The sequence below is a fragment of the Pecten maximus genome, unplaced genomic scaffold (assembly GCF_902652985.1).
Source record: "Pecten maximus unplaced genomic scaffold, xPecMax1.1, whole genome shotgun sequence".
NCBI lineage: Eukaryota > Metazoa > Mollusca > Bivalvia > Pectinida > Pectinidae > Pecten > Pecten maximus.
In genome coordinates, this window is record NW_022982807.1 from 31,180 (window position 1) to 39,632 (window position 8,453).

Sequence of the window (8,453 nt, forward strand, 5' to 3'; positions counted from 1 at the left end):
CAAAGGGTGTCTGTAATTCAGGACTTTTTTTAGTATGTTAAACTCTCATGAATTATTTTGACAAGATTCTTATTTCATTTGTGTTTTGATTATTTATAGCTAATCCCACAGCACCAGAGGAAATAGTTTGTTATATTCTGAATTTGATATGCGGTTTTGAAATATATATAAGGTTGGAGTCTGAAACGTTCCACCAGATTTTGATTTTCTTCATAATAATAAGAAGCTTGTCTATTTGTCTTAAGAAAATTCTATTGTTGAAATTCTGTCAGTGTAAATGACACCAACTAAAATTGAAGCTTGATTTACATCTTTGGTACATTTATTGCTTGTAGACTTTCCTGTAGGTAGGACATAAGAATTGTACCAATGCTTCCATCATTGAATGATCGTTACAAGAGGAGACTAAATTTGGGATCTTATCTTTTCTGGTCTTTCTTAACAACTATAATGTCTCCCTTGACACTGCCTTACATTTGGGCCTTAAATCTAATTGAGCGTCTGCCCTTGTTAGGAAGGCTTTGGATCCTGTCCCCTTGCCAAAATATACTGTTTATAAAAAATGGTTAAAAATGGTTGTTGTTTCCCCTGCTAAGGCTTAACATTTTGGGAATGGGCCAGCTGGTTTGCTTGTTGTCTGCATGTATAATGTGACCAGATGAGGTGTTCTGATGGATGTATTCGTTAGTGTGCTTCAGTGAGGTAGCACTATAAAGTTGACATCATTTTGTTCCACTCTATCACAAGGTGCCAACATGAATATACAACAGCCTTCCAAAACATACACACACTATATACCACCCGTATACATCCTCACACACTGGGGAGCTGTCCTTCATTGATAATTACTGCATGCTGGTAGGAAGTAACAATGCAAAACTAAAACTACTTATAGTTTTTCCTCAGCTCTAAAACTTATATCATAGCTTTGTTAACGAATGTCAACTGCACACTGACATAATGCATATTCTGTATCTCTGTCATGTAAATAATTTTCTTCTGACATTTGTGTTTTCCAAAAACATATTTTAAAAGGTTTACAAATAGCTTTTCTGTATAAAACTAGATTTGCACAGCTAATCAATTTGTGATAAACAGGTTTGGTATCTGTTCCTTCTATCAGTCAAAACAATTCTTCTGTAACAACATTCTCGGAGGGTTTTAAATACTAAAACAAGGTTTTGGAGACACATTTATCAAAATCTACCAATAGATAAAAGTTAAACTGAAAACCATGTTGATTTATGATTGTTTGTATTATGGTGTTTGCTTGGTTGTCATGGTGACATTCTCTGGTCAGCATTCAGAGTTGTGGGGGAGGGGGTGTCAAACCCTGTTCTCTAGCTTTTACATTGATCTATAATGCACATTGTGTGTCTTTTCACATCTAGTGGAATCGTTCCTTTAGATATATTTGTATCTACCATATACATGTACCAGTACCATTTGAGTTGAGATGAGATGATGGTGAGATCAAATTTGCTTGCAAATATAACATCTTGTTACGGTGTTTGTCTATTGTAATGTATTCATAGGAAAACAACTGTATTGGATGTTGGTATTGAGCTCTAGTTTCATTGTTGATTGTGACCTTGAGGCTGTTGATTTTGACCTTGAGGCTGAGAGACATGCAGCCTTCAGTAACAATTCTTAACCTTTATTGGATTAAAGATGAAGGTTGACATTGGTTTAAACCACTGCAGGATTTATTATAACCATGGTTTTACAGTCATGTTTTCCATGGTCAAATATCAAACTTTTTATAGGGAAACAAAAACATGCTATTGTCAGATTTACAAAAATACTTGCACTAAATTTCTGATTGAATTTGACCTGCTACAGGAGGCCTCCCATACCAAAAAAAGGTATAAAAAGTTATAACTTTTTAGTACCTTTTTAGTACCTTTTCTGTACCTTTTTCAAAAGGTACAAAAAAGTTATAACTTTTTTGTACCTTTTTGAAAACTTAGAATTAATGAATGTAACTTTTGATAACTTTTTTGGACTTAGACAATTTTAGATGTAACTTTTTTGTACCTTTCTAGACTTAGAAAATTTCAGGTATAACTTTTTTGTACCTTTTCTGGACTTAGAAAATTTGAGGTATAACTTTGTGTAACTTTTCTGGACTTAGAAAATTTGAGGTATAACTTTTTTGTACCTTTTGTGGACTTTGAAAATTTGAGGTATAACTTTTTTGTACCTTTTCTGGACTTTGAAAATTTGAGGTATACCTTTTTTGTACCTTTTCTGGACTTAGAAAATATTTACAACATCTGAAAAGATTGATTAATTTTAGCAAAACTTTGCTGGACTTAGAAAATTGCATGTATAACTTTTTTGTACCTTTTCTGGACTTAGAAAATATTTACAACATCTTAAAAGACTGATTATTTTTAGCAAAACTTGTCTGTATCTTTTCTGGACAACCATAAGATTACTAAATAAATCTTATGTTTGCTTATGACACATAATAATTACTGTAAATGTAATCACAAATAATTATACAAGACAGTGACAGTGAAATTCTATTACAGGTAATTCAATCAATATAAGCTCAATCCCCATTTAAATGGAAATCTTAATTTAATAATGTACATACAATTGATTAAAATACAATTATCAGTGAACTGTAGGGAATTTGTGATGGGTCAGAGAGGCGAATCGCCTTTAGAAGACCTCAACGACAGGTAAGCTAGGTAACAGGTGATTGGAATCCGAAATGTGTGTTGAATTGTCCATGCATAGATAAATTTTTCATTCCAGAGAGGCATCAAAAATATTTTGATAAATAACATACATATAGATTTAAAATTAAACAAGAGATCCCAGAGGGATCTTGGCGCCCACCATTGAATGATCTTCATAGGTTCCATGTTAGATTGATCTTTTCTCTTTTTTTCCCTTCCTCTTACTAATCTGTATAAATTGAGAAACATCCCTCCAGTGCTTTTTAAACAAGGGAAACTTATATATGAAATTTGAGATTTGGCTATAATGGTTGTCTGTCGACAATGTTTTCAGATTGGTCCAAAAATGCAATACGACGGACCAAGGAGAACCTACATATGAAAATTGAGAAAGATTCCTTCAGTTCTTTCTGAGAAATCTCGATACCAAACTTCAATTGTCAAAATCCAAGATGGCTGCCTGTCGGCCATCTTGCTTTCCGATCGGTTCCAAAATGCGATATGCATAACTAGGCACCAAGGGGAACCTACATACGAAATTTGAGAAAGATCCCTTCAGTACTTTCTCAGAAATAGCGATAACAAACTTCAATTGTCAAAATCCAAGATGGCTGCCTGTCGGCCATGTTGTTTTCTGATCGGTTCCAAAATGCGATATGCATAACTAAGCACCAAGGGGAACCTACATATGAAATTTGAGAAAGATCTCTTCAGTACTTCCTCAGAAAAAGTGATAACAAACTTCAATTGTTAAAATCCAAGATGGCTGCCTGTCGGCCATGTTATTTGGTGATCGGTCCCAAAATGCGATATGCATAACAAGGCACCAAGGGGAACCTACATATGAAATTTGAGAAAGATCCCTTCAGTACTTTCTCAGAAATAGCGATACCAAACTTCAATTGTCAAAAACCAAGATGGCTGCCTGTCGGCCATGTTGTTTTCCGATCGGTCCCAAAATGTAATATGCATAACTAGGCACCAAGGGGAACCTACATAAGAAATTTGAGAAAGATCCCTTCAGTACTTTCTCAGAAATAGCGATACCAAACTTCAATTGTCAAAATCCAAGATGGCTGCCTGTCGGCCATCTTGTTTTCTGATCGGTTCCAAAATACGATATGCATAACTAAGCACCAATGGGAACCTACATATGAAATTTGAGAAAGATCTCTTCAGTACTTCCTCAGAAAAAGCGATAACAAACTTCAATTGTTAAAATCCAAGATGGCTGCCTGTCGGCCATGTTGTTTTCCGATCGGTCCCAAAATGTAATATGCATAACTAGGCACCAAGGGGAACATACATATGAAATTTGAGAAAGATCCCTTCAGTACTTTCTAAGAAATAGCGATAACAAGAATTGTTTACGGACGGACGGAGGGACGGACGGACCACGGACGCAGGGCGATTTGAATAGCCCACCATCTGATGATGGTGTGCTAAAAAGGTATTCACTTTTAATTTATTGCATTTTTAGTACAATATTCACACCCTTGAAATGCGTTTTTTTTTGGGGGGGGGGGGGGGCAGTTTTTTTTTAAAGTTTATCTTTTTATCTCAGAGGACCAATCATTGCTCAGAGGACGTGAATAATTACAACTTAGCATTGATAAGTCACGACATGAACAAACTCAGTTGTTATAAAAGATAAGCAGTTCGTTATATCCCAACACAGACGTTCATAAACGTACGTACATAGAACATGATGATATAATTTACTTCACGTGGGACGATGGGTCGCTCACCCACAAAAATATTTTCCGGAAAACCCAAGCTTCATTCATCCCCATGGGATTAATATAGCATGGTCTTTGTCAGTGCATCGCATATTTTCTGGATGTTTGCGCTTTTGACATTAATCTTGTAGTAGCATGCACAATTATGCCGCATTGGACACAAACTCCAGCGGTAAACAAACACACGTGTGTAACACTTGTGTCATTTTGATCGTCCAAACTCTCAGACGCTTTGATTTAACTCCATATAAGTAAAGCGTTTTTATGATCTCGATATGACGTAAATTGCAATAAACATTTTAATCTGAAAACAGCGCACACGATGTTTTGTCAGTGAACACATTAAACAAAACAATCAATTGGTCATATATCTATAAGCCAGATCGTCAGATTATTCACAAAGGACATCTGCAGGAGAATTGATCTCGTAGCATTACAGTAGCCTAGTTAGTGCTGTTACTGAAACGTGCACATCATGTGTGTAGGCTACCTCACGAAAAGTGGGACCACGCACCAAAAGTTAACCGACCCAGTCAGACACAAGCTGATCACCGAAGACCTCATACTCGGGGCATCAATTAGAATGTAATTAGCGGCAGTCTACTGTACCGAACTCATTGAATTTTGTAAATACCTGTGTACCTGAGGAGTGTCCAGTTCACCTGCTGACATAGCGGTGTCCTGGGGCGTTAATTAATTAGTTACATCGTTGTCATGCCTGACTGCCTATGATTTGTTGCATTGGCCAGTTTACCTGGGTATCTCACCTGTGCACAATATTATCGGTATCAAGAATATAACCGAACATATGACACGTTAGTTTCTCTGTACAGACACTTATGCATGTGTGCAATCATGTGCACTGTGAAAGAGTACGATGTTGCAGTAATCATAGTAATAATTAAATAAAAATATATAACAACAACTAAAATATATATATATAATAATATCGATAGGATTTCTCATGATATCGTAGGCGGCCTAATAACTTTATTCGACATTTTTCTTCTTCGTTCACTTGGCCCTACTATACACATGTATACCCACCGCCAGGCGGCGCTCCCTTCAGTTTAGCGGGAGATTTGTATTACAAGTGGCGGCCATTTTGTTTGTTTACGGAAACGTGATGAAAGCTTAGACCTAGAACAAAATCACGTTATATATACAGTACGGTATATATTTGCGACATTTAATTTCCCCACTCACGGAATACAATCGACAAACTGGGAACAGAATATCAAATTTCGTCTAGCTTTTGGCGACTTATGATACCCCTTTCACCGGCAAACACTGAATTATCGGACATGAAATCAGGGTAAGTTATGTTCTAATTTGTCTTCGAATCGCAGATTTTGTCGCTCTCGCGATCGTCATACATTAAACAACATTGAGTGAATATGTTCATATGAAATACTTCATGTTTCAGGACTAAATTCACCAGCATTCATGATCCTCGGACCACCCGCCCCCTACGCACAGCCGATTTATAAATGTTGCATCTTTCAATCGTAAGTTTAATTTGCTTGCCAAGTGATTATTTTTTAATCCTTCACCTTCACATTCAGGGTCAATATTATGATATATTTAAAATGGATTCACAAATATATGTGGCCATACACGTTTTTCATTTATGGCGTTTGGTATGAACGTCCCAAAGTATATATAATATACTTCGTTTTTCAATGGATTTTCTTGAAATTCGATCCACTATATATTGGGGTAGGCAATAATTCGTCAGCTATTTTACCTGATAATTTTTTTCATGTTTTCCCGTACATTTGTTACTATTTTTTACTGAAATAGACGAATATATGCACCATAATTTATGGTAAGTATGAACATTTTGTTCTTTATTCCTAATTATACGCACAACACTATTTTTTTTTAAATGTAATTAACATGCAATTAATATCTACGGAATCGGCTACGGTAAATTAAATATATATAGAAATGAGAGGGATTGTTACTTGTTGTGTGCGTGAAATTTCAAGGAAATCCAATAAAATAAAGTCCTAATTGAAAATTTGTCAAAGTATACGTATTTAAAATAGATCTACAAAGTAAAATCTATATACAATTTTAGCACATTTTATTTATTATACATAGACCATTGGAAAATTTGAGAAGAATCTTTCTTCTTTTATTTTATGTGAATTCATTTAAAATGTTTTATTGCTGAATTAACACACATTGATTACTCTCACCATCAGTTTCCCTTTTAAGTTGATCATCCCCGCCCCCAATATATTAGCTTGTATGCAATGCAAGATGGCTGACAGGCTGTCATTTTGAATTTTATAATTTTGAAGTTTCTCAGAAAGTTATTTATGGATCTTATTCAAAAGAAACATTTTAGGCTTCTGTTTTCAAATTAATAAGATCTAGAAGAAGAGAAAAGTGATTCCTTATTTGGGAATCACTTTTCTCTTCCTTCTTAGGCTAAAGAACAGTCTTGTATATATGATATATATAAAATTGATATTTATATAATAATCATACAATTACATGATATCTCTGGGGGTATCTTCTTTTTGATTTGACATGATAAGTTGTGTTTGTTAGCCTATAGTAATTACTTCTGTCTCCCAGCCCTCTAATTTTGCTGCTGTCTAATAATTCTAGAATTTATTGACAAATTTACACGAAATGGGCCAGGTACAGTTCACAAAATTATGTCAAAACCCAGGGTCAAAGCTCATGAAGGTCATTAGATTGAAAGGTCAAGGTAATTTTTTTTTCTTTTCATCAATATTTTGTTTTGGCATGATGAAGCAAATTTAGTTGGAATTAAACTAGGTGTAAACTGACAAGGTCAAGGTCAAATTTTGTGTTTTTTCACTGATTAAATATTTTGTTTCAAGGCTAAAGCAAAGTTGGTCAGAATTAAACATTATAATAATGCATGGAGTCAACTGACCAAAGGTCAAGGTCACTTGGTCAAAGACCAAGGTCAGATTTTGTTTCAATATAATTCCAACCAATATTACTCGGTGATTTAGGCAGATGGGTTCTTGATGATTATGGGAGATATATATTATTTATTGCCTCATGATGAAATTGATGGGGTCCTTTAAATTTTCAGTGTTCTAGTTAATAAATTATAATAACCCAATTAACTCTCAGCCTGTCCTAGTTATTAAGTTATTACACCGAAACCAGCGTTACAATATGTAAATAGATCACTAACTGTTTTCTTTTCTTTTCTTTTTGATGGACTATAGAGTGTCAATCCCAAGAAGAACCCTGATCAGCTCCTGGAAAAATCAGTGTTCTTGCAGTATTGTCAGTCAAATCTCAAGGAAAGGATCCCAGAAGAGGAACATTTACATTATTTCAGACTTTTTTCTTTCCTGTGTAACAATGCCTCAAACAGCTAACACATTTTATATAGTATACAATACAATGTGTATTAATAACAGTCCAGTTAGAGTGCTGTGTTATGCAGTAAAAATACTTAATTCTTGATGACATGTTGGTTTTATGTTTACATTAAACGGTAGTTATAATATATACTAAAGAAACATAGTGGATAATGCCTTGTACAGGAGCAGGAGTATGACAGTGTAATAGTACATGACTGCTGCGTTCATCCATGGAAGGAGTCTGTTATTCGAAATAAAGCTTTCCATGAGGACGAAAAAAAGTGCTTTTGTTAGTCTTTCAAGAAAATGTGCAAAGTGAAAGGAGATTTCCGTGATGTTTTATGAATAGTAATTCATTGGTCTAGAAGACATGTATTTAATAAGTATATTTCTGGATAAAAAAACATTCTGAAGCAAAATCTTTTTATATTTTTCTGTACTTTTTCTGTAACTTTTCTATACCTTTTTTGTACCTTTTCAGTACCTTTTTCATACCTTTTTAGTACCTTTTTCATACCTTTATAGTACCTAGAAAAAGTTATAACTTTTTTTTAACTTTTTAGTACCTAGAAAAAGTTATAACTTTTTTGTACCTTTTTTATACCTTTTCTGTACCTTTTTTGTAACTTTTTAGTACCTAGAAAAAGTTATAACTTTTTTTT

At 34.4% G+C, this 8,453-nt stretch overlaps 1 long non-coding RNA gene across 2 annotated transcripts; it reads left to right on the forward strand.

Moving 5' to 3' along the window:
- Positions 1-4,231: 4,231 nt before the first annotated feature.
- Positions 4,232-8,072, forward strand: LOC117320975. Of its 2 annotated transcripts, XR_004531196.1 has the most exons (3): positions 4,232-5,744; positions 5,856-5,937; positions 7,651-8,072. It is a non-coding gene; the product is annotated as an uncharacterized LOC117320975 (long non-coding RNA). The 2 variants fall into 2 exon arrangements; XR_004531195.1 differs by lacking the exon at positions 4,232-5,744 and having other exon boundaries at positions 5,753-5,937.
- The last annotated feature ends 381 nt before the right edge of the window (positions 8,073-8,453 follow it).